This window comes from Canis lupus, chromosome 16 (genome assembly GCF_048164855.1).
Source record: "Canis lupus baileyi chromosome 16, mCanLup2.hap1, whole genome shotgun sequence".
Classification (NCBI taxonomy): Eukaryota; Metazoa; Chordata; class Mammalia; order Carnivora; family Canidae; genus Canis; species Canis lupus.
In genome coordinates, this window is record NC_132853.1 from 59,100,961 (window position 1) to 59,125,373 (window position 24,413).

General features: G+C 55.1%; 1 protein-coding gene across 9 annotated transcripts in view; it reads right to left on the reverse strand.

The window, feature by feature from the left end:
* RBFOX3 (RNA binding fox-1 homolog 3) overlaps nucleotides 1–24,413 on the reverse strand; it is a 446,818-nt gene that overhangs the window by 380,524 nt on the left and 41,881 nt on the right. For 4 of the 9 annotated variants that reach the window (XM_072781885.1, XM_072781878.1, XM_072781876.1 and 1 more), the window contains exon 2: nucleotides 14,011–14,216. The exons of 4 other annotated variants lie outside the window; for them this stretch is intronic. The gene's annotated coding sequence lies outside the window, so the exon portion shown is untranslated. Of the gene's footprint in view, nucleotides 1–10,931; nucleotides 11,073–14,010; nucleotides 14,217–24,413 lie in introns of those variants that run through there. One more of the 9 variants, XM_072781880.1, reaches the window with a different exon arrangement.

The following is a 24,413-nucleotide window of genomic DNA, read 5'->3' on the forward strand; positions in this document are numbered from 1 at the left end:
CCGAGGGCAGCATCCCAGCCAGGGGGTGGGGGCAGAGACCGTGTGGCCACCCCTCCAGGAAAGCAGCATGCAGCCCAGTGTCTACAGCTTGTTCTTCCAATAGCCATTTACTCAACAGCTACTATGAGCCAGAACCAAAGATCCAGTGTTGACAATGACATCTGCATCCATCTCCACACCTCCAGCCCATTCTTCCCTCCAAAGAGTGCTTTTTGGACAAAGCACATTTGGTCATATCTGCTACTTGCTTCAGTCCTTAATTTAATCCATCCAATCCTCTTGGAGCACAGAGGCCGACTTCACTCCCATTGGCCCCCACATGGGCCCCTCCAACCTGTGGCATGCCCATCACCCCTTCTTAGGGTCCCTGAAGGCACTCAGCCATGTCAGGGAGGTTGGGATGGGGTCTGGCAGGGATGGGGCTGAATCAAGCTCAAAACCCCGGCAGCCAGGGACCCTCCTGTCAGGAGGCAGTCTTGAGTAGGTGCCCAGAGCGCTAATGTCTGCTCGTTGTCTTAAGAGTTAACAAGGGATGAGGGACGTCAACCTGTCTTCTCTATCGCCTGCAGCAGTTTCCAGACATGGGGGTTTCTGGCGCCCCTCCCTAGGTCAGCTCCAAGGGACAAGGAAGGGATGGAGGAGAGCAGAAAGGTTACCAACAGTGCGGCTGCCTCACCAACAGTACTGTCCACCCGTGTCAAGGAGCCAACACAGCCAATGAAAACACAACACGGCCAGCTGAATTTGAACTCCAGACATACACATACACAAAATAAAACACCTTTAGAGGAAGTATGTCCCATGTAACACTGGCAATACTTGGGATATACTTATTCCTTTCTATTTTTTTAAAATAGTATTTAAGATTTACTTATTTTAGAGAGAGAGCATGCAGAGGGGAGAAGAGAGGGAGAGAGAGAATATCAAGCAGACTTTCTGTGGAGCACAGAGCCCAAGGTGGGGCTCGATCTCATGACCCCGAGATCACAAGCTGAAACCGGGAGCCAGACACATAACCGACTGTGCCACTCAGGTGCCCCTGGGATACACTTATTCATAAATAGTTATAAATAACTATTTATTCAAAATAGTTAGTATTTATCTGAAATTCAAGTTTGCCTAGGCATCCTGGATTTTATGTGGCACCCTTCACCCCCATGGCATGTGACCTCTTCCCCCACCACGCCGGGCCACTTCCCCCTTCTCTCTGACTCCTCTCCACTGTAGGGTCTTGGAGGACAAGCCAGGCCAGGCCACCCTGCAGCTCACCCTCCCTCCCAGAGGGCCATAAGGAGCTCTAGGACAGGAAGCAGAGGTGCCCCAAGTACTTCCTACTCCCCCAGACAGATGAAAAGGAGAGAGAGAGAGACAAAAGCCTCGAATAAAGAAAGGCAGGGGAGGCCTGGCTGGTGGGATGCTGCGGGCCATACACCTGCCTGGGAGCAATGGGGGGGCCAAGGTACGGCCTGAAGCTTGGACGCATCCAAGAGCCTCTTGCAGCCCAGCCAGGGCAGAGAGGCCTTTCATGCTCCTAGCAGCAAGCGGGAGGACAGGGCTCCTCCCCCAGCGGGCCAGAACAGGCACCTGTCCCTTTAACGGGCCGGCTTCTTGTGCTCCCACAGCTGTGGCCACCCCGGGTGAATGGCTGCTGGAGAGAGGACCACATCTGGGATTTTCCAAAGCAATGATTCAGCCTGGATGTGTTCAGAAACCTCACCTCAAGTCTAAGTGATTATTTCCGCCTTCCCATCTTCCTCTGGAATGTTCCTTCCCTCTCCCCTCCCCCTCCCCCCCCCCCGCCCCCCCGCATCACCTGACTCCTATCCCCACCCTGGTTCTGGTTTTCTTTATGAATCTGCCAGCAGGAGAAGCCAAAGCAGAATGAAGGGGAATGTGCACCAGCTGGAGAAAGGCAGCATCTCCTCCCCCCGGGGGCCAAGGACAACATTCTCTAGGAACAAACAAGACTGCGGGAGTGGGGAACCAGGCAGAGAAAAGAAACATCAGCTCCAGCCACTCCAGCTCCCGAGGAAAGGGTGCGGGCCCCCAGGGGACCTGCTGCCCATGAGATACATATAGGGTTCCAGGGAACAGAATGAGCAAGAGAGGGATCCAAAAGGAGGCATCAGGGATCCCTGGGTCGCGCAGCGGTTTGGCGCCTGCCTTTGGCCCAGGGCGTGATCCTGGAGACCCGGGATCGAATCCCACGTCGGGCTCCCGGTGCATGGAGCCTGCTTCTCCCTCTGCCTGTGTCTCTGCCTCTCTCTCTCTCTCTCTCTCTGTGACTATCATAAATTAAAAAAATAATAAATAAATAAAAAATAAAAAAAAAACAAAAGGAGGCATCAGAAGGTTGTTTAAAATCATTCCCGTGTTCCTTTAACAGTAATTTCCTGAGCAGCTACTATGCGGGTGCTGGGGTAACGGTGGTGAGCAAGATGGGGAGGCTCCAGCCTCCTGGGCTGGCCAGCTGAGTCCTTCTCAAACTGCAGTGTGTCCCCAAAACCACACAGGGATCTTGTTAAGGAGCAGATTCTGAGTCGGCAACCTGGGGCGGGGCTCGGATTCTGCATCTCTGGCCAGCTCTCAGATGGACAGATGCAGGGGGCCTGAGGACCACGCTCTGAGTAGCGTGCTAGTCAGAGCGTGCTAGTCGCCAACTTTGCATCCTGGCAGCTCCTGAGGTGTTCTGAAAGCCCAGGTCCCGCCCACAGAGGTTCTGACCTATTGGCTGAGGTCGAGGCCTGCTTGACCAGGATTCTGAAAGCACCTGGGTCAAGATCTGCTGCTCTAATGGGAAACTGTGGTTCTTTAAACAGCGCACCAAGCTCTTCGTTGTCGCGTGTGGCTGTGGAAAATATGCAGAGGACAGGGATGGAGTACCCTGAGGACTCTGGGAAGGGGTCTTAAGTCCCACATTCTGAATGAGTAGATGTTGGGGTGACAGCATGCCAGAACAGGGCTGGGGACAAAGGGAACCAGGTCAGCAGAGGCCCTGAGGCTGCAAGGGCAAGGTGCCGGCCCAGGAGGACAAGGAGCTGGAGTCTCAGAAATTCAGGGAAGAAGCTTGAGGTGCAGAGGACGTGGGGGGGGGCCAGGCAGGGAGGGGGGCCTTGTGGAGCTCCAGCCATCTTCCCAAAGCTGTGGGAGCCCCTGGAGAGGCTTGGAATGCAGGAGTAACACAATCAGATTTACTTTTTAGAAGGTATTACTGACTTCAGCTTAGAGAACCGGGCTGAGTTGCACCAGAAAAAGAAAGAAAAGAGTGTTATGTGTCTCCATCACTCACCCTTCGAAAAAGACAAGTCTAGTGCTCGCTTCGGCAGCACATATACGAAAAAGACAAGTCTAAATGAGGCTAAAGCCTGCAGAACTGAGGTGCCTTGTCTTCAGGCCAAGATGAGGTGGGGTCACTTCCAGATTCTGAGAAAGAGAGGAGCCCCCAGCCCCATGGCTCAACCATGAGAAACTTCAGAGTTGCCAGCCTCCAAAATCAAGTGGGCAAAGTCCTAAAATAAATCTCTTGATATGGACAATGATAATGATACAGATTATAAATTATATAGATATGGATGGGGTGGGGATGGAGGTGAGGAGGGGGTGGGGATGGAGGTGGCATGGGGATGCAGAGGGAGGTAGGAAGCGAGATGGGGGTGGGGTGGGGGTGGGGATGGAGTTGGGGGTGCAGATGGAGGTGAAGTAGGAGTATGGATAGAGGTGGGGTGGGGGTGGAGGTGGGGGTGCAAATGGAGGTGAGGTGGAGATGGAGGTAGGAGTGCAGATGGGGGTAGAGTAGGGATGGGGAGGGAGATGAGGTGGGGATGGGGAGGGAGGTGGGGTGGAGATGGAGGTGGGGGTACAGATGGAGGTGAGGTGGAGCTGGAGGTGAGGTGGAGATGGAGGTATGGGTGTGGATGGGGATGGGGGTGGGGTGGAGAAGGAGGTGTGGTGAGGTGGGGGTGGGGATGGAGGAGGGGATGGACACTGTGATCATCCAAGCACCCACTTCCCCATCATTAAAATGGGGTTCATAGAAGCCCCAATCCAGGCCCCACAGGCCTGAAGAGCATGGAGGGGAACTCAAGCCTGTAGAACCCACACACCAGCAGAACCCTCCGACTGGAAGGTCCCATCCCAGGCCCCATGGCAGCTTCGGACTCAACACCTAAGAGATGACCTTGACTTGATGAGGCCATTAGGAGCTAGTGCAGAAAATGTCCGTCTTCCCACTCCCAGGATTTACACTCCCCCAAAGTTGGACTTCCCAACAGAAAAGCAGGAAATGAGAAACACATGTGGGAACCTAGTAGCATGTAGGGTGCCGAAGAGACTAGGTTCTACCTAGGGTTCCCTTAGCAGGGAAGTAGCAGGGCCCCAAAGACGGAAGAAGGTGACCTACCTGAGTGGACGCAGCAGGGCAAGAAAATGTCCTCCAGGGAAAAGGAGCACCGTCCAAGACGGTCTTTGAGCTGATGACTTACTTATCATCAAACTTGAAGAAATGAACTCAACTAAAAACCATTTTAATGTTATTACATAGCGGGACGGGGGGGTGGTGGCAGAGAAAGACCTCTTGTATGTCGAGTGCCAAGGTCCCGTGGTAAGAGGCAAAGTTTGCAAAAGCACAGTGTCAAAAGCGATAGGCATGTGGTTTGCCAATTAAGATCCCCCTTGCCGGCGCACACATCTTGTGGCTTATCATTTCTGCCTGTTTCAGAGTTGGCTCCTGCTCCTGCAGCAGCTGGTCAACCCGCCTCCTCCCTGGAAACCCAGAGAAGGGGAGGCGGGGGCTAGGGAAAGGCAGGGGGAGACCGGCCCCAGGGAGACTGGAGGATAGTGCTCTCTGGACCAAAGCAGCATTGTGCCAAAGAAACCTTTGTGTCAAAGCTCTGATGGCCAGCGTAGGTCCCCCTGGCACGAGGGTGGTTCTGGACCACTGCCACAGGGGATGGATCTGCAGGGACCGCTGTGTAGACCCAGCATGGGCGGCAGTGCCCACAAGCGCCTAAAAATAAGCATCCGTTCAGCTCGGGATCCTGCTGCCCCTCCACCTGGCCCCAGAGTGTCCTCACTTCCTGGGACTGGGAACTGGCTGGCTTGCCAGTGGGCAGGAGGCGAATGGTTGGAGAGGGTTTGTGGGCAGGGGGATGGTGCGGGAACTCGTCCAACAGAACGGGCCACTTGCTGCGCTCCCCTCTCGTCTCCCCCACCCACCAGGGATTTCGGCAATGCCAGAGCAACCACAAAGCCCAGGGAAATCAGCAGCTCTGTAACCATACCAGCCTTGGGGAGTGCCAGGCACAAGTCTTATCCTCAGATAACTCCTGGTTAGTTGGGGATGCCAAGCAGGCAGATGGCCAGGTACACAGCAAGCTGTGTGAACACAGCACTCGCTTCCCCAGCCTGAGGCCCCCTGGGCTTCCGATACCTGCCTTTCCTCCTCTGTGTGGCCATAGTCAGGGAGGTGGCTCACTCAGGCTGTGTGCACACAGGACTGTCCCCTTCCCTGGATGCACTAGGTGAAGGCTAGGACCCGTCAGCCATCCTGGGGCCCTCTCTGGACCACAAACGCTGCACACTGACAAGCTTTTCCCACATCCTCAATGGAGACTGTTTGCTAAGGTGTCACCTGAATCCATAACATCTATGGGAAAGGAAGTTCCTAATAATCCTAGGGGCGCCTGGGTGGCTCAGGTGGTTCAGTGTCCTACTCTTGATTTCAGCTCAGGTCTCAATTTCAGAGTTGTGAGTTCAAGTCTTGCACACGGGTCCACGCTGAGCATGGAGCCGGCTTCAAAAATATCGTAATTGGGCAGCCCCAGTGGCACAGCGGTTTAGCGCTGCCTGCAGCCTGGGGCATGATCCTGGAGACAGGGGATCAAGTCCCACATCGGGCTCTCTGCATGGAGCCTGCTTCTCCCTCTGCCTGTGTCTCTGCCTCTGTGTGTGTGTGTGTCTCTATGAATAAATAAATAAAATTTTTTAAGAAAAGATACATTTTTTAAAAATAATAATCATAATCATAAAATGACACAAACCTATACACACTTCTTCTGGAAAGCTGAGGGATAAGTGGCTGGTGTATGACTGGCTTAGCTTGTAATGCTGACCGACTGGTGGATCACTCCACCCTTCTCTCGGCACAGGACCTCTACCTGTGGCTCACCCCATCACCTCATACTGCTATTTGCACAGCTGTGGTCACACCGGCTGCAAACACCCTGGTTCATAACACCCACCAAAGACCAGTGATCTAGAGGGACCCTGTGCCTTTAGACTCCCCCGCCTCCAGCTGCCATCAGAGGAGATCCAACACCACTTCCTCTTCCTGTGACCCTGGCCTCCTGGGCCTCAGTCTCCTTCCTGTCAAGCAGGGTCAGTGATGTGTACCTCACTGGCTTGTTCTGGGACCCAGTGACCTCAACCAACTGCTGAGCCCTTCGGGAGCAGGCCCCAGCCGGGGTTCTGGAGACACAGTGAAGACTAAGACCCCTGGCTTTACAGAGGGCAGATGGATATCAAATAATGCACCGCAGTGACTGCATTGCTGCTGCAGTCAGAGCTACAAGGGGACGTATAAGGGGTATGGGAAAAGCTAACTGGGACCCCTGGGTGGGGGCAGTTGAGGAATGCTTCCTTAAGGAGGTGACATTGCAAGACTGGGTTAGGACTAGTGACAAGGTAAAGGGGCAGAGAGGAAGGTGAACACTCCAAGCAGAGGGAACCATCTGTGCAAAGGCCCTGAGGCACCTTTCTGAGGAACCGCAAGATGAGGAGGCAGGGTGGCTCCTGGAGTGGCTGCTGAGGTCAGCCACAAGAAGCCTCTACGGATTTCCATCTTTATCCTGAGAACAGTGGGAAGCCATTAAAGCATTTAAGCCATGAATCAGTATGATCAGATTTGCATTTTTCAAAGATGCTCTGCCCACCCCACCCCCAATCCACTTCCCACTCTGTAGCCAAAGCCTGTGGAGGCAGGTGGGAGGCGATGGACACAGCCAAGGCTCCAGGAGGCTGTTCTGTGGGAAAGGGGAGAAGCAAAAAGAACTGGAAAGAGAGAGATGATGGGTAAGTTGTAGGCTGCGGGCCTGTATGAATGGGGAAGGGGGTACAGAGCTGCCATCCTCGAAAATGGAGAGGACCAGGTCTGGGCGGAGGCCTCCACGTTTGGACTGGTCAAATCTGGAGAGGGTACAGGAAAAGGCCCAGGCGTTCAGACGTAATGCAGGAGAGGACCCCATGGTGTGGTGGCTGCTGAGCTGGCACAGTCGAGATCTCAGCACAGGGACAGCAGGGAGAGAGGGTTATGGCAAAAGGAACCCCCAACAGGGGACAAGCTGGGGAAGCAAGCGTGGTATGGACGGGCGAGGGCAGTGGGCCCCAAGAAGGGAGCGCTGATGTCAGGGCACGTTCAGTGGAGGGTTGAGCAGGGAACAAGGATCCGATCCTCCAAACTGAGCATCCATGTGTCTCGGCAGCACTGACCCTGACCCCCCATGACCAAACCCCAAAGCCCACATGCAGACCAGCCTTCCCATCCCCCAAGCCCTGCCTTCAAGACTGGGCTGATTCCCAGCCCCAGGGCCACCCCATGCAGACTGATTGCAGAAGTGCCCTGACTACTCACACCTCCAGGTGGACGCCCCCTTTGCCATGGGACCTTACAGCCCCTCTCACAAAGAGGCGGGGTCTATGTCTATTTCTTCACCCCTGGAATCAGGGCTGGCCTCCTGACACTTTGGCCAAAAGACACCTGCCTCCACAGGCTATGCTCACGTCCACTTTCTGCCTGCAACACAGCCTGAGCTAGCCTCCTGGGGGACAAAAACCCACATGAGGTAGGAATCAGTGGTCAGTCTCACCGGCCTCCAGTCCACTCGCCAACTGACCACAGATGCATGAGTGAGCCCGGCTGAGATCAGCACAAGTGCCCAGCTGACACACAACATTCATGAGCAAGAAGAAACAACCATCATTCCATACTGCTGAGTTTGGGGACTTGTTTGTTATGCAACAGTAGCTAACTGATACACACTTCCCCCCTAACAGCGTGGGAGAGATGCCCCACAACGTCATCCCGCTTCTCCGCACTGGATAAAACCCAATGGAGACCTGCAGCTAAATCCACTCTGGCAGAGTTTAGAATTGATCTACTTGGTGAGATCTTTGCCTTAAATTTTTCTTTTAACACATTTTCCATCAGAAACGTAAGGAGCCACTTGGATGGCCCCTGCAGAGTTCTCAGAAGCATCTTGTCCCGGGTTTCTCCAGAGAGGCTTGTTTTGTTTGTTGGAGAGTGTGTTCTCTTGCCGCTTTTCAAATGCTCCATTTTGCTCTGACGGCAGCCAGGGCATTTGATCGCATGAGAGATGGTGATGTGGTTGCAATTGCTGTCAATATTCCTTTTATGACTCTGAATTTGCATCTGTGCGAGGCTGGTAATTCTTATCTGAATGCCAAGCACAAATAAATGAAACTTATTTAAAATAACTGGGAAAATTCCATGCTGGAGGTTAAAAAAAAAAAAATCCTTTTGCTGCTGCAGATGGAGAAGCTGGTCCTGGCAAGGCCATTTGAAATCAACTCAACAACTGGCCGGCCCCAAAGATTCTGTGGCAGGTGCATGCAAGCAGAAAGACGGACAACAGAGCCCCAGAACACTCACCCTTCAGTGCCCCAATTCCCCAAGACCCCCTCCACCCCCCAACCCTGAGAGTGTGGAAGCAGCATGAGGAGAAGAGCATAGTGCTAACATCATGAGTCACTGTGTGGCGCCCCTGCCCACACACACGGTTGTCTGTGGTCCTCAGATCATCCTTGTGAGGGGTGCAGGGCCAGAGGTGTGTGACGCTACACAGCACGTCAGTGACAGCCCAATCCCAAGACCTCTACCCTACAGTTCTTTGCAAGAGGCAACTGCAGGGGTTCTGCTTTTTTAATCCTAACGTAGAGCCATCTGATCTACCGACCGTATTAATGGGCCAATCGTTCTGTTTGGGGCAGGAAGGGGGTTAGTCACCGCAGCATCATGACCAGGAGAACACAGCATCATCCACCAATCTGCAGGGCTGCCGAGCCAGGGCGCCCCCCCCACCCCCACCCCCTGCCCAGGACTATAGAAATCACCAGTCAGAGGGCCGGTGTGAAACTCTCTTCCACAAGCAGTAGCCAAGTGCAACAGCTCAGAAGCACCCCCAACCCCCCACGCCCCCACCAGAAGCCACCTCACCCCACCCTCCATGCTCAGCTCTGCTTCCGGACCTCCTCCACGGCTGGTGACCTTGGACTCTATTGGCCCAGGGTGGAGTCTGGCCTGGAAACTGCATTTTTTTTTTTCAAGAAACACAGTGTTTCAGATGCAGGGGGTCCAGGGACCACAACCTTGAAAATTTGTGACCACAGAAGAGAGGCTCTGCGCACCCAGAGAAAGAACAGGACCCTCTTGGAGGCAGGGCAGGGGCTGCGGGAAAACAGATGAAGGTACGGCTGGAGGAATCGGGGCAGGACTGCACCATGGAAGGAAGGGACATCTGAGCTGGGTCTTAAGGCACGAGCGGGAGTTTCTAAGTGGTGGGGTTGTGGGGAAGGCGTCCCTATCTGGCCCTTGAGCCCAGGCCCCATGGCGGGCACTTTCTCCTGGGTGTTCTCCTCCCCTTGGCAACAGGCCTCTTACTCCCCCCCACCCCACCCCACCCCCGCCCCGAATGCTCACTGCAAGATAGACCTCCGGGGCTCCATCCCACCTGCTGGACTGAAGATCCTCCAGGGCAGCTCTGTGCAAAACCCTCGGGCTGCTCCCAGGGACAAGCACCAGGCCTTCCCAGTCAGGAAAATAAGTAATAGCTGATGGGTTTATCAACCGGCCCTAAATTAGGAAGCCATCTGCAGGCTCTGCTCCACCCCCACTCTGCTGTTGCTGTTTCATTCGTTTCCCCCAGAAGAGAAGGGCCTGCCCAGGACTCTGCCCCGAAACCCAGGCCTGAGCTTGGTGGCCCCCAAGCTGGCTGAGTGTCCTGGGGCGGCCCTAACAACGCAGCACACAGCGTGGGGCTAAAGACGCCAGGAGTCTACACCTGCAGTCTGGAGCGGGAAGTCCAGGGGGCAATGCCCCCCCCCAAAACACACCCTCCCCACTCTGCCCTCCCATCGGCTCCCCAGTATGCATGTGGAGCCCAAATGTCCCCTTCTGATAAGGACACCAGTCCTATCGGATGGTGATGACTTCATTTTAGCTGCATCCCCGTGAGCACCCTGTTTCCGAAGAAAGCCACGTTCTGAGGTCCTAGGGCTTGGGACTCCATCGCGACTTTTTGAGGGGACACAATTCTTCCCTCCGGCCAGGCTCCGGCGCTCCCCTGGGAGGGCCCGCGAGCCACATGCAGCTGTCAGAGCCAGAGGGAAGGAGCCAGGGATGGCCCACAAGGGGCCCGAGGAAGGCAGTGGGGCCCAGACAGGCTGCTGGGCCTGCTCAGTCCCTGCATGACCCTGCATGGGAGCGGCTACCTTTCCAGGCCTGAGGCCCAGCGCCAGGTGGGGACAGCAGTCAGTTCCATGGAGGACGCCAGTGTTTGATATGGAGATTTTGGCAGTAAGAATGGATGTGCCTCAGTGAGAGGTTTATGTAAAATGACAGCTTTTGGGGGGAATGAAGTCGTCAGATTGGGGGAAAAAAGGAAGGAAGAACAAGGAGGAAGAGAAGGAAGGGGGCCACAGGGAAAGTGCCTCCCACCCCTAGCAGAGCACCCCCTCCCTGTGCAATGCCTGAAAGGTGGGTGGGGGGCACAGCAGTCCCTGGGCTGTGGGGCCCCCAGAGAGAACCCCTGCATCTGGAGCTGCTTCCTCCTCCCTTCCATCTGCCCCACCTGCCCCCCCCAGCCCCGTCTCATTCCCCTCCCCCGGCGCTGCCCCCAGCACACATACCCCTCACTCACCGTCCTGATCCCTGAGCCGGGATGAGGACCCCAGGTGACAGGCCCCGGGCAGGGACAGCCACACACTCAGACTGTAAAGGAGACTCCACTGAGTCCTTCTTGGGAAACCCACAAAAGCACAGGATTGCACATAATTGCCCTTTGTTTAAGAGGCAAATGAATATTCCTGCAGAGCGTTCTTCACACAGATAAGCTTCCAAAAATTGCCATCAATTTGTTGCCAAGTATGGGACTGTTACTTCCTTCCCAACCCCCTCGGATGTTTTCTGTGCCCGCCTGAACTGCAAACTGCCTTCCCTGGTGGCCCTGTGGGGCTAAGGCAGGCCACCTCATCCCGCCGGGCTAACGGAGCTGGCTCCGCCAGGAAGGAAAAGTGAAGGTCAAAGATACTGATGAAGGTCACTTCACGCATGCAGCACCCACAGTGAACCAGGTAACAGGACCTAGCACCTGTCTCACCTGGATGCTTCATCTCTGTTCCTGGGCGTCCAGAAGGCCCCTTGCTCACCACAAGGGAAAGGCGGACACGGGGACACCCACCCGGCCCTGGGAGAGAGGTTCTCGCCATGACCCAGGCCACAGAGGGGGACTAGTACAGACCCCACCCCAAACTTCACGGAAATCTCCAGTGAACCTCTGATGAGAAGAAGTGCTCAAGGCAGGGGGCCAACTTGCCAGAAATCCCCGGGGTCCCACCTCCCAGAGGCACAATGTAGGCCTTGGCCAGCTTCTGAAGACAAGACACTTCCAAAGGCATTGCTGGGCTCCTGGAAGGAGAGAGGTGTCCTCTGTCCTTCCGCCAGGTGAATTTTCAGGACACGGTAGCATCTTGCAGGCCTGGCTGTCCCCATGCCCCCACTCTGCTGTCCCAGGACAAGGATCCAGGGCTGGGGATGAAGTCCTACCATGAGTTATGCACCCAAGAGAGACACCTAGCCGGAGTCCCTGTTGCAGGCAGCCACAGAGGTATGCCCACCATGGGGGCAGGGGCCAGGGCTTTGGGAGCTCCTGCTGGAATGAGCCCACCTGCTCCAGGGGCTTTGTTTTTCTTCCAACTGGGAGTATCAGTCACAACACTTTGTCTTCTGGAATACTTAGGGATGAGGTGGGGAGGGATGCCATCCCCATGGCCACTCCTGACACCAAAAAGAAGACACCCAGCCAGGCTCCACCCATCAGAGAGGCAAGGATACCTGTGTCCAGACTCATTGGCCCACAGATATTTGTTGAGCACCTACTGTGTGAGCCCCAAGCAATGAAAGCCCACATCCCACTCCATCCCACTCCATCCCACTCCGTCCCACTCAGTCCTGCTCCTGAATCTAGGCCTCAACAGTACTGGGTATTCTGTGCAGTCACTGCGCTAGCTAGGAGCCCCTGAAATACAGCCCCGGGACAGGGTTTGGATCTAAGCGACTTGTCTGGGACTGATCCAGGATCAGGGGCCTGAGATGGGGACAGAAGGGCAGTGTGTGCGTGTGTATTCATGTGGTATTGGTGAACTGTTCACCCTGCAGGTAACTGGGGCTCAGTCTGTTGGGGATCTTCTGGGGACACACGAGGATTGACCCCAGCCTTGTGAAGGTGGAGAGGCTGGGACGGGGGTAGCATTTCCACCCCATGTCCCCAGTGACAGAGCGCTGTCTGGGTGCATTAAGTCTCCACACTGTGGCTGCTCCATTAGCCGCCTGGGCCACCCCCCACCCCCAGACAAAGCTTGGGGGCAGAGGAGCTCAGGTAGTCAAGGCGGGGGCCACCAGCATGCAGGGGAACTGAGCACTCATGGCCAGTGGGAGCTGGGCCCAGAGGCCTCCAGGGGACACTCGTTCCCAAGGTGGTCCCAGGAGGCCCAAAACAAGGTGGTTGCCTATTTCCAGGAGGACGTGCATCCTCCGCTCACCCTTGGCCCCCAGCCTGTCCCCTGAGGACCAGCTCATCAAGGACCCCACCATGAGACTGTCACTGCAGGACCAACTGATAAGCGTGTGTGTCCCCCTAGCACCAAATGCACAAGTTGAAACCCAATCTTCAACATGACAGTGTTAGGAGGTGGGGCTTTGGGGAGGTGAGTGGTCACAAAGGTAGAGCCCTGGTGAATGTGGTCAGTGCCCTTATAGGAGGGACCCCAGAGAAAGCCCCCTCACCCCTTCAGTGTGAGGACACGGGGAGAACACAGCCGTCTATGAACCAGGAGGCCCTCACTGGACTCAGGATGTGCTGACACCATGGTCCTGGGCCCCCAGCCTCCACAACCATGACAAATCAGTGCGTGTGGTTTATCAACCCCCCATCTGTGCTGCGGGGTCACCACTGCCCCAAGGACGACGACAATAGGTAGATGCACCCCAGCTTCTCCACTGGCAGCATCGCCTTGGACTTAATTCCAAGGCTGTGTTCTCTGCCCCTCCCCAACCCCTGCCGGGAAGGAGCCAGGCACACCCCACCACCCTGCACCCTTGCACCCCTGCCACACAGCCCCCAAACCACAGCCTGCTGAGCAGCGCCAACAGCCAGACAGGAGACATAGCTGCGGAGCCTGGCAGAGAGGAGGGGCATTGGCCCCGAGGCTACCCAGGAGATCCCCACGTCAGGCCAGGGTCAGAGTGCCCCCCCACCCTTCTTTAGCTGCCCCCACCTCCCTCCCCCTCCCACCCTGCTTTTTTTTTTAACTAAGCTTCTTTTGTTTTTTGAGGATCCCTTCATGTGTGCACGCCCGCACATGCATGTCAAGTTTTTATTCCAATCCTTCAATGAGGTCTTTGCTGAGAATTTACAATTCCCCTGTGGCCTCAATCTTGCAAAGATTGCTTTTTAACGCTGTTAGGCCTTAATTCTAATAAGCCTCCTCTTTATTACAGAACCAGGTCACATTTCCTTGACACCGCCAGAAAATCTTTCATCGGCCGGGAGGGGTCCAGGGGGGGCAGGCAGAGAGAGGGCTAGAAAGAGGAAGGGGCAGGGAGACAGAATCGGAGAGGAATCCTCCCTTAATGTGATGGAATTCTAAATAATCTAATTTCTGGGAACCAGGGTGGCCTGACCGCTTTAGAGAACTCTGTGATACGACTGCGTCTCCTACCAGCGTCAGTTTTCCTTTTGTGTCTTGATTTGTCAAGTGACAAGAGGAGGGAGGGGCAGCAACGGGACGGCTGCCCGCGCCAGGCACGCATCCAGGCTCCGCCCTGGACAGACGGTCATCTGCTCTGGCCCAGCACGTGTCCTCCGGCCAGGCGGCTCCGGTCCTGAGGGCCAGCAGAGGAAACAGGGGAACAGCACCAGCAGGCTCTAGGACAGAAACCAAACCCACTCAGAGGAGAGGCACACCGGTGGGTGTGGATACCTGGGAACCCGTCAATCAAACCATCCCTCTTCCGGCCTCCCCGCTCCTTCCCAGGCGGGTTTGGGGCCACGGCCGGGGGAGGGGGCATACTGCTGAGGATCACCAAGCTTATCTCTACCTGCCTTCTCAGGACAAAAGGACACCCCTGGGGATCCCTGGGTGGCTCAGCGGTTTAGAGCCTGCCTTCGGCCCAGGGTATGATTCTGGAGACCCGGGATCGAGTCCCACGTCGGGCTCCCTGCATGGAGCCTGCTTCTCCCTCTGCCTGTGTCTCTGCCTCTCTCTCTCTCTGTCTCTCATAAATAAATAAAATCTTAAAAAAAAAAAAAAGGACACCCCTTTGCAATGTTAAGCAACTACTATGTGCCATAGCTGGGCAAGGTCCCTCCCCACCACTGCTTGTCACTGGGAGTGGAAGGAGTCCAAGAGGGAAAGGCTGACATGTGCCAGAACGGCTCCTAAAACCTCCAAGACTGAGCATGTGCACCTAGGAATAAGGCCTTCACTCTAGAAGGTTCTGCACATGGAGGACGTGGGGTGGGGCCTGCGGAAGGATGGAGAATGAAATGGACCCGGAGAGGTTCTCTGGAAGCTTCTCTCCCTTGTCACCAACCAGCCCCTCTCCAAGACCTGTCCCCCTCACATGTCAGCAGTGGGGCGTTTACATCAAGGCAGCACGGGACCCCGGGCCACCACGGTGAACAAAACCACCCGAGGCCTGGGGCCGTGGGACCTCCGAACCGTGGGAAGACACGTCCTGCACAGCCAGCAAGCCTGGCGGCCCTCCTCCTGCCCCTGAGCCTGTGTGACCCCACGGCGCTCCTCTGGGAGGGCAGTGTGAGTGCAGCCAATGGTTTAAATATAAAATTTAAATCGATACGATGTCTCATGTAAGGCACCTTAGAAATCAAAGGTATTTTTTTAAACTTTGGTGCCAAAGAGCTCGGGTGCCCAGGCTGAGGTGCTGGTGTGAGGGTGGGGATGGGGGAGGGGGCCGTGCCACCCCCCAGACCCCACGGGTGGTGTGGGTGCTCTGCATGGTCCAGGGCACAGACGCGCGGGCTCCTGGGGCAGCCCCTCTGCCCACACAGGGGCCTGCTCCTCTGACTGGGCCTGAGCCTCCCCTGACCCCGGAGCCCCCAGCCACCCACCCAGCAAGAGCATGGACAAGGTGAAGACAGGGCGTGTGCATATACCTGTGCTACACGAATATTCCACCATCATGGTCACAACAGACTGCGGATACATCCTTCCATGCTCGTCTACCGCAACGGCACGACACCCACCGTCTGGGTAGACCATCCCCTCGTGCAGGGGCTTCTCAGCAGTGGGCGGCCTAGGAGAGGCGGCGTGCCCACCACACGGCGGGGAGAGGGTGGCACTGGGCGGGATGGGCTGGCACTTCACTCTGCACCTGCCGCCAAGTAACGCGGGGTCCTTGTGTGTTCCAACAACCCTCCTAGGGGGGAGCAAGGTGGCAGCCCTTGGCCCGCGGACAGCAGATTCTTGGATTCCACAAAATATAATTGTGAAGACCAATCTGCCAGCAGAGAAATATGCAGCATATTCACAAGCTAAATATAAATAATATTGATTTGTCTGCCATCTTGAATTATCCATGTCACTTCTTTTTTCCATTAGCATCAATAATCACGAGCTGACCCCCCCTGTGGATGGCCACGTTGCCCTCTGAAGGACACAGCCAGCCCCAGGGTCATGCACCGAGAGGAGTCTCAGGCTGCCTTCCAGAATGGCCTGCCATCTTCTAGAACAGTCCAGCACCTTCCTGGGAATGTTTCCTCCCCAACAACTACTCCTCACTCCAAGCCCAGCAGTGAGGGGCAGCTTGAAGGCACATCTGAGACCCCCACTTTTAGAGGCATTCTGTTCTCTCTGGCAGCCGCCCTTGCTTCTGGGGAAGCAGGTGGCACACAGTCCAAGGTTCACTCCGGCTGAAGGAAAGGGAGCTGATATGGCTGGATATGCAGCCCAACCAAACCCGCGGGGCATCGCCTCACACTTGCCAACCATCCCCAGGGCCAGAACCGGGGCCCGTTTCCCGTCCGGGCCAAGAACCTCAGTAGCTATCCTACTGATCAGCAGCCCCACCACCACCACCACCAGCCCCAGGGCACAGCGTGTGCCCACAGCATAGCCGGGAGGCGGCCCAGGCCTCCTGCCTGCCCTCCCTCACCGGCAAGACACCCCGGGGCTGTTAGCAACAGAAAGAACAGGGCATGGAACCCACACAGGCCGCTCGCCAGCCAGCCCAGCCAGGATGCAGGGTGCCCAGGGCACGTGGCCCACCCCGGCCAGATGTCAGAAAGCCCACAAACACCGACCGAGAACCTACCGCGAGGAGATAACTGTCCCGTGTGCTTTGCAGGAGACGGGGTCCCTGCCTTCGAAGCATTTACGATCGACGGGGGAGACAGATGTGCAAACTTACCTACCGGGACCTGTCATTTCTCATTCTTCCTCATCGGGGCTGTTATAACTCCCAGAGAAGTGCCATGAAGACAGGGACAAGGGACACCTGGGGGCTCAGCGGCTGAGCATCTGTCTGCCTCCAGGTCCTGGGATCGAGTCCCATATCGGGCTCCCTGAGTGGAGCCTGCTTCTCCCTCTGCCTGTGCCTCTGCCTCTCTCTGTGTCTCTCATGAAAAAATAAATAAAATCTTAAAAAAAAAAAAAAAAAAAAAAAAGACAGGGACGGACGGAGCCATAAGGAGGGGTTCTCAGGATGGCTCTTCATGTCTTCTGTGTGAAAGTACACCAACATTCCCGATGCCCACCCACCCTGGACACGGCTGTAGCTGCAGCTCTGCCTCGAGGCTTGTGGAAGGATCCAGAAGCTCCCCCATTTGCCTTCACCATCTACCTCGCCAGCCAAGCAGGGCATCAGGGTGAACGCTTCGCCTACAGCCTGGGCCCTGCCCTTTTCTGCTGGTGTTCTGGACACAGAGGCTGAGCCTGCAGATAGGAGAAAGGTGCCTCTGCCCATTCCGAGGGCCCCGCTCTCTGAGGGGCAGAGGAAGAATCTGGCCGGAAGGAATCCCGGCCTGACTTCTTTCTCCTACCTGGGTCCACTCTTATCCCACCTTCCCTATTGGTTCTCAAAACAATCCCCTGCAGAAATTCTGATAGCATGGTCTGGGCATGTGCCATGCAGGCAACAGGTGCGGGGATGCTCGGGGTTGCGGCTGTTCTCACACGCCTGGCCAGGCGCACGTGTGTGCTCCCCAAAGAAGCCAGAGCCTATGCAGGAGCTGAAGCACGCACGCGCACACTCTCTCTCTCTCACATACACACACACACACACACACACACACACACACACTCCTCGCTGTTAAGGACCCAGAATGATGTATTCTCTGTTCTCCCAGCTATAATTATTTTAGCGTGGGAGACAAATTCTGTCTCCAGTAACTCAGAAGCGCTACATTAGAATATCACATTCTGTGGTCTTGGAAAATCTGTATAGTATCCCAGCCCCTTCCTCCATCCTGGGGCACAAAGAGGCTCTTCAGATGGGTGAACACACCACGGAGGCCCAGCACAGAGGGCTTCACGCCTGCTCCAAGCCGATCTACTTAGAGACCTCGGAACCACACATGCAGGTAACCATGGCAACTTTGGGGAAGTTAAAAAAAATAATAATAAGTTTGTGAGTTGTTGGTTGTTATTTGGTGCCTAGGTGGGTTGGGTTCTCTCCTTCTTTTTAAAGATAACAAGGTCCCTGAATCACACTTCTCTGAGTGTTTTGGGTAAGCGTCCAAGGCAGCAGCTGCCTCCAGACGTTTAATTACCTTCTGAGGGGGAAGCACGTGTCACGTCTGAGCACCACTGTCACAAGTCTGGGTTCTGTCCTCAGGGCGGGTTGTTCTCCAATGGGGTGACCTTGGGCCAGCGTGCCTCCCGAGTGTCACAGTGCCCCTCTCAGCACTGCTCCTCCCTAGAAGTCTGGAGACTAGCAATCCAGTTCCCTCTGGGTCCCAGGATATCACTCACACATTGTCCTCTGTGGGGAGCCCCCCCACCAGAGCCCAATCCCTGCACACAATCACCCCCCAACACACACACGGGTGTGCACAGAGGGCCAGCAGGCCTGTGCATAAACTCCAGTCCCCCAAAACCATATCCCTCCCTACACTCAGAAACACCAGGTGCCCTCAAAGGGCCCGGTGGCCTCAGTGGGACCACTGGCCTGGGCACCAGTCTTTCCCCATGAAGCCAACAAGATTTTCGATGCCAAGAAACACCCTCACGTGGACGGGGCATGTGCACATGCATGCATCCACGCATGCACACCTCCACTGGTTCAGTGGCCCGCTCGTGGCCATGCCGGCACGCTAAGTCAGGGTGGGAGGCCACCAAGCACGCTGCCTTGATTGTGTGCAGAGCACCTCGGAGCCGAACAATGGTGGAGCCCCGCCCACGGCGCCGGCTGGAGTTTGCGTGTTGTTTATCACACACGGAAGACGGGCGCACTGGAGAGCTCTTGACGGCCACCGCGAGGCTCCATGTCACAGCTGTGGTGCCAATGGGCTGGGCACACGGCTGCGAAAAAAGGAATTATTTTTTTTAAGGCAGAAAAATCCTAAATGGCCCTTTTCAGCATTTCTGTGCACATAATTGTAGTATCCAAGTTAATGAAAGGCCTGGCATGCTGGCGGACTGAATACCCGCTAATGCCGCAGCCCGTGCCTCACGTGGAGCGGCTCCAGCACCGTCGTGGAAATCAGACCCCAGTGGGGAGGTGGGAGAGGGCGGGCAGGGAGGTGGGAAAAGCGTGCAATAAAGAGCGTTTCTAGGAATGACAGGACTCCCACGCGGGATCATATCATCAATTAGCCAGTGGGAGGGCCGAGCAGCCCTTGGCATCTCATTTCCACAAAGACAAAGTTTCCTTGAGGAAACTGCCAGGGTCTTCAAGGCGCTGAAATAAGACACAGAACAAATGAAGAAGGCCGGAGCAGGGCCTGGCCAGTACTTAGGCGCCCAGCCCTGGCACCCAGCAGGGGCCCGCGTGGGCTGAAGACATGTGTGGAACCCCCCAGTGCCTGAGAGGTGAGCACGTACAACACACGCACGGGCAGGTATGCCACATGCTCCGCACACATGTGTGTGCACACATGCATCCACAGACACACATGTGTGTGCACATATCCTCTGCTGTCAGGTCGGGGTCCTCTAGTCTGACCCCCATACATTCTAGTCTGTGGCTTTCCCAGTGCCAGGTGCTAAGGAGACAAACGCCCTGCAAATGTGTTCTCTAGATTTTGCCCCAAAGTAAGGCCTGACAGCACATCCCCCAAGTAGACCCCTCGGGTCTTCAGGCCCCAATTCCCCCAACCCCTCGGTGCTCACAGTATGTCAGATCCTCCAACAGTCCATTCTGGAGCCTTCAAACCTACAACCAAGGGGGCTCCCACCTCAAAGGCCCCGGGAAGCAGTCCAGCTCAGCCATCTAAGTAGAGGTGACTGATTTATTCTGACCGTCCTGACTCTTAACGACACTGCTCTCCTCCAGCCGTGCATGGCTTTAATTGTCCATCCAGCAGGGCAGGGAGGAACCGTAAATCTTTCCTCGCGGCTTCTCTGAGCTCAGCGCTGCTTGACCTGCCATTGCCAGCCCCTCCCCTGCATCCCGCTGGAGAAGTCTGCAGGCTTTGAAGGAGAAGAAGGGAGGAAGGGGGAAGGGGAGCAGGAGAAAGAGAACCAGGCTATGGGGTCAGGGAGGGGGAGAGAGGGATGGGCAGGAGGACACATGTGGCCACGTGCTCTGGCTGCTAATGGGGGCGGGGCACTGCAGAGGACTCACCGCTGCAGCCTCGAGATGCAACGTGCATGGGGTGCAGGGACCGCGCCCTCCGGCCCTAGCTCTCAAGCAGCCCGACTCCAGTAAAGCAGGGCCTGCATCCCTTCGCCTTGCTGGAAAACAGCACAGCCCTGAAAGGAACCCACTGGAGAGGAAATAATATTTCTCTATCCCATCTGCATTGTGTATGCAACCGAGCCCCATCTGGGGGCACAGGGACCTGCCCATAAGAGACAGGGGCGGGCCACAGGTGCAGAGCCCCAGACGTGGTGCTGGTACAAAAGGCCCAGCCGCAGGCCCCAAAGCACACCTCCTCCCCCTTCCAGCAGGCTTAATTTTTCTGTAATGTTGGTGTATATTAATGCATTTCGAGGTAGTGCACATCACAGTTATGATTATTACCTAAAGACTTCCTTTACAGCCCTCATTTCTAGCGCTCATTACTTTCTGAAAAATTATCCTCGGGGGCCGAAATTTTCCAAGTCTGGTCTTGTGAGTTTTCTTCTTAGGATCCAAGCAAAACATGTTATTGTGTCCATGATGGGAAGGGGGAGGGGGCTCTTCCTTAGTTGGTCTCCGTGGTGACACAGAGCCAAGAAAGAATAACATGATAACAGGGCGGGGGGGGGGGGTGGAGAGGATGAAGGGGGCAGAGACCACACGCTACAGTTCCAACACATAAATACAGACACTGTTATCAATGACCTGGTTTCAGTTTTACCCATCTGTTCTGTGCAGACACTTCTACTTTTAAAATGAGATTTCAACCTAGGTGCAGGGAAGCACCCATGCATTTAGCACAGACAAGTCAGGAAAGCAAACACTCATCATTGCAACATTGTCAATGCACATTCAGAGTTGCACACATATCATCCAACTCAAGGGCAAACTTGCAGAAAGATCCCAGTCATAGCCAGGAGACACTGAAGAGTCAAAAGAATAAGGATTCTATGTGCATTCCTCTTAATTGTCCTAGGAGAGATCTGCGGTGAGAAAAAAATGTACTTGCTGGTAGTCATGCTGGAAAGTTGTCCCAGACACCACAGAAGGGCTTTCGTGGTGAGGGCAAGGGTAACTAGCGGGCTCCCCACCAAACAAAGGTCATCATCCAGCCTCTGACTCCCTGCCCTCGGCCAGGAGGCTGACTTGCGGCACGCTAACACTCGATGTGACGTGGGTTGTCCACGAGCACTGCTACAATATTACACCACTGAAAATCCTAATCTTCACCTTAGATTTCTCCAGCTCTTCCCTTTTCTGCTAAGATTCCAAAACACTTGACTAATGTACCCGTGGATGGCACCCCTATGAGGCAGGCAGCGAGCGCTATCAAGTCCATTATGAGCAGCTCGGGGAGCGCAGCGGCGACGTTGGTGAACCACAGCCCCATCCCTAGTCTACAAGAAGCCTGTGTAAGCAGCCCCTGGAGCCCCGGTTCCACCTCACCTGTCCCTGCAGTGGGGGCCCCAGCGGTGCCTAACAGCACCGCTGTGGTCCCTTCAATGAGGAAGAGTCAATATTCCAGAAAGACACACACACTTCATGTTTATTGCTAATGGTTTCCCCAAAACTATGTTTTGGTTTGTCACTCATCTCGGTACTGAAAGCAGAGGTGGGACAGAGAATCTCTCTGGCTGAGAGTAAATGCCATGGTGGGATCCACAGGTCCAGAGGAGGCTGGGAAGGGTGGTGGTGGGAGTGGGTCATGATGCTTCTTCCTTTCAGCACCACCATGGAAAACCCAGCTGGCAATGACCTAGGGCCCTCAACTCTGAGAATCCAAGGCCACTCTTACAAAAGCAAAGAGCCCAGCTGCAGTACCCCCCTAACTGTGGTTTGTGAAATTGTGGCCACCCCCACCCCGGGGAGCAGAAGCATGAGGAAGGACAGGTGGCCCATTGAGGCAACAACATACCATGAGGAAGCAAGAGCCCTCCATTCTCCCAGTGCCCTGGTCAGAGTGACCCCTGGTCCACAGCCCCATGGACAGGACCTGGCTCACGTCCCTCTGCCTGGCCTGGCTCTGAAAACCTGGGCAGCTGGGCTGCTCCTGGGGATGCCTCCAGCCCACCCAAGTAAGAAATGCTATAGAGAGATGCTCAGCCTCATCTTGGCACCTGGAACCATTTCAAAACCATGTCATCTCCTTGTGGCCATAGGAGACAATGCAGAGTCTGCGTCCTTAACTCAGACAAGATGTTCATCCCTCTAGTAGGCAGCTGGACCAGAAAAGGCCACGCTCACTACAGGCTGCTGTGAGCCTACTAAGTGCCAGCTCCTTGCTATGTGCTGCCTCCCCAGCGCTCAGCTGAGTAAACGGGTTTGAGAGCTTGCTCCGGCCACGGGGTTGGGAAGTCTGCATTCCCTCCCGAGAACACGCTGCGGTCAGCTACCCCCCACCAAGCCCCAGTGTGGGCAGGCGCTTGCCTCCTCCATGCACTGGGCTGATCAGCAGAGCCGCTGCTCCAGTGGGCTCAAGGTCTCCAGAAAGGTAAGAAAGCTACAGCTTTGTTCAAAAGTTGCATAGCATTTCAACATGCATCTAAATGTGCGTCCTGGAGGTGAAGGGTGCTTCTTCTACAATCAGCCCATGGGAGGAACGCCCGGGATGGGCCATCTCAGGGAATCCCTGTTAACAAGGGGACTGACTAACCAAGGGTTCAGACTAGACCTCCAGGGACAGGCCAGGCTGTGAGGATGAATCAGCACGTGCTGCTGGAGTCTGGCAGGAGCCACAACACAACCCATTCTGATTTTCCTTCCTCTCCTCGGGTCCAAGGTAATGGGACACAGGAAAACCTGGTGTGTGTGGCCATCTCGCGCAAACTACTGGGAAATCATCTTCACACCTCCTGCTGAAAACAAGAGCTACATGGCCCTTCTTGCCACTGCCAACAGCAAAGAAAAAAATATGGGGTTGGGAAGAAGAGACCAGCAGGAGCTGTGCTGAAGGTGCCCGGCTGCTCCTACATAAGACCCGGGAGCGGCGTCTTATACCCGAGTCTCAGAAGAAAAGTTCCAGAAGATCTAGGAGTTATTTCCTGTTTAATCCAGTAGAGAAACTTCTCATTTATACTCAGTAGGGATTTTAAACTACTAGTTCAGCGAGAGATTATTTCCAAATGTACCTGGGTGTGTGCTCGTTCCTCTTTACCTCCCCAGAGATATCCATGCACTTTTTAATAGAACTAAACTTGATGTTCCTTGGCCTTCACAGAGGTTCCCCTTTCTGCACACAGAGGCTTCAGTGCTGAGAACGGTGTCTTCTCTGTGCTCTCATTATCCTGGCCTACAAGAAAGCTCTCCTGAGACATGATACCCAGCCCAGGAATCACCAGTCACCTGGGGCACGGATCGTCATCCCTCGGTCTCATTTGCTGTCACAGACAAGGAGACATCGGTGAGCAGGGCTGCAGTGTTCCAGATATTCAAAGGGAGACCTCCGAATGTGCCCTAGGCTTGTGTACTACGCTGCCCACACAACTGTAATGACCTGCCCTGTGAGAAGGGATTTTTTTGGAGGGGACTGTGTTACTTTTAGCTTATTTGTTTCAGTAGAAGGACAATTTTGAACTGAAACTAAGATGTCTCAGAGAAATCAAGGCACACAGATTCTCCTGTTATGTAGAGAAGATAGAAGTTATGATCTTGTCTGCCTGCACCCCGCCCCCCACCGCCAAAAGGAACCTGATGTAACTGTGCAGAGCCTGGCTGCTAGCAGGTGCCTGCCCCAGCAGTTCCCTCACCTGCAAGTGGGACTCTTTTCTAAAAGGGCTGAAGTAGACATACCTGAGCACCTGCCTCTCCTCCTGGTTGCTAATCACTGTCCAGCGCTACGCTGGACCAGAAGAGCTAGCCACTCCCTGCAGCACTCAGCAGACACCTGGCGGACACCTGCACACACAAGTACTGATGACCATGACAGGATCTCAGAAGGAGCCTGGCATGGCCAGGTACAACAGTGGCTTCACCCATGCCCCTGTTTTTGTAGAACCTTGGGAGGAAGATCTCAGTAGAGCCACTAACCAACGCAGTAAGTGGATGAAGTTCTGCTAAAAACACATATATCCTCCCCCTCCCATTTTTTTCTGCTAAGACTATGCTCTGGCTTTAGACACTAAACCTTAAAATATATTTTTTTAATATTTTATTTATTCATGATACACATAGAGAGAGACAGAGAGAGAGAGAGGCAGAGACACAGACAGAGGGAGAAGCAGGCTCCATGCCGGGAGCCCGACACGGGACTTGGGACTCCAGGATCACGCCCTGGGCCAAAGGCAGGCGCTAGACCACTAAGCCATCCAGGGGTCCCCTACAT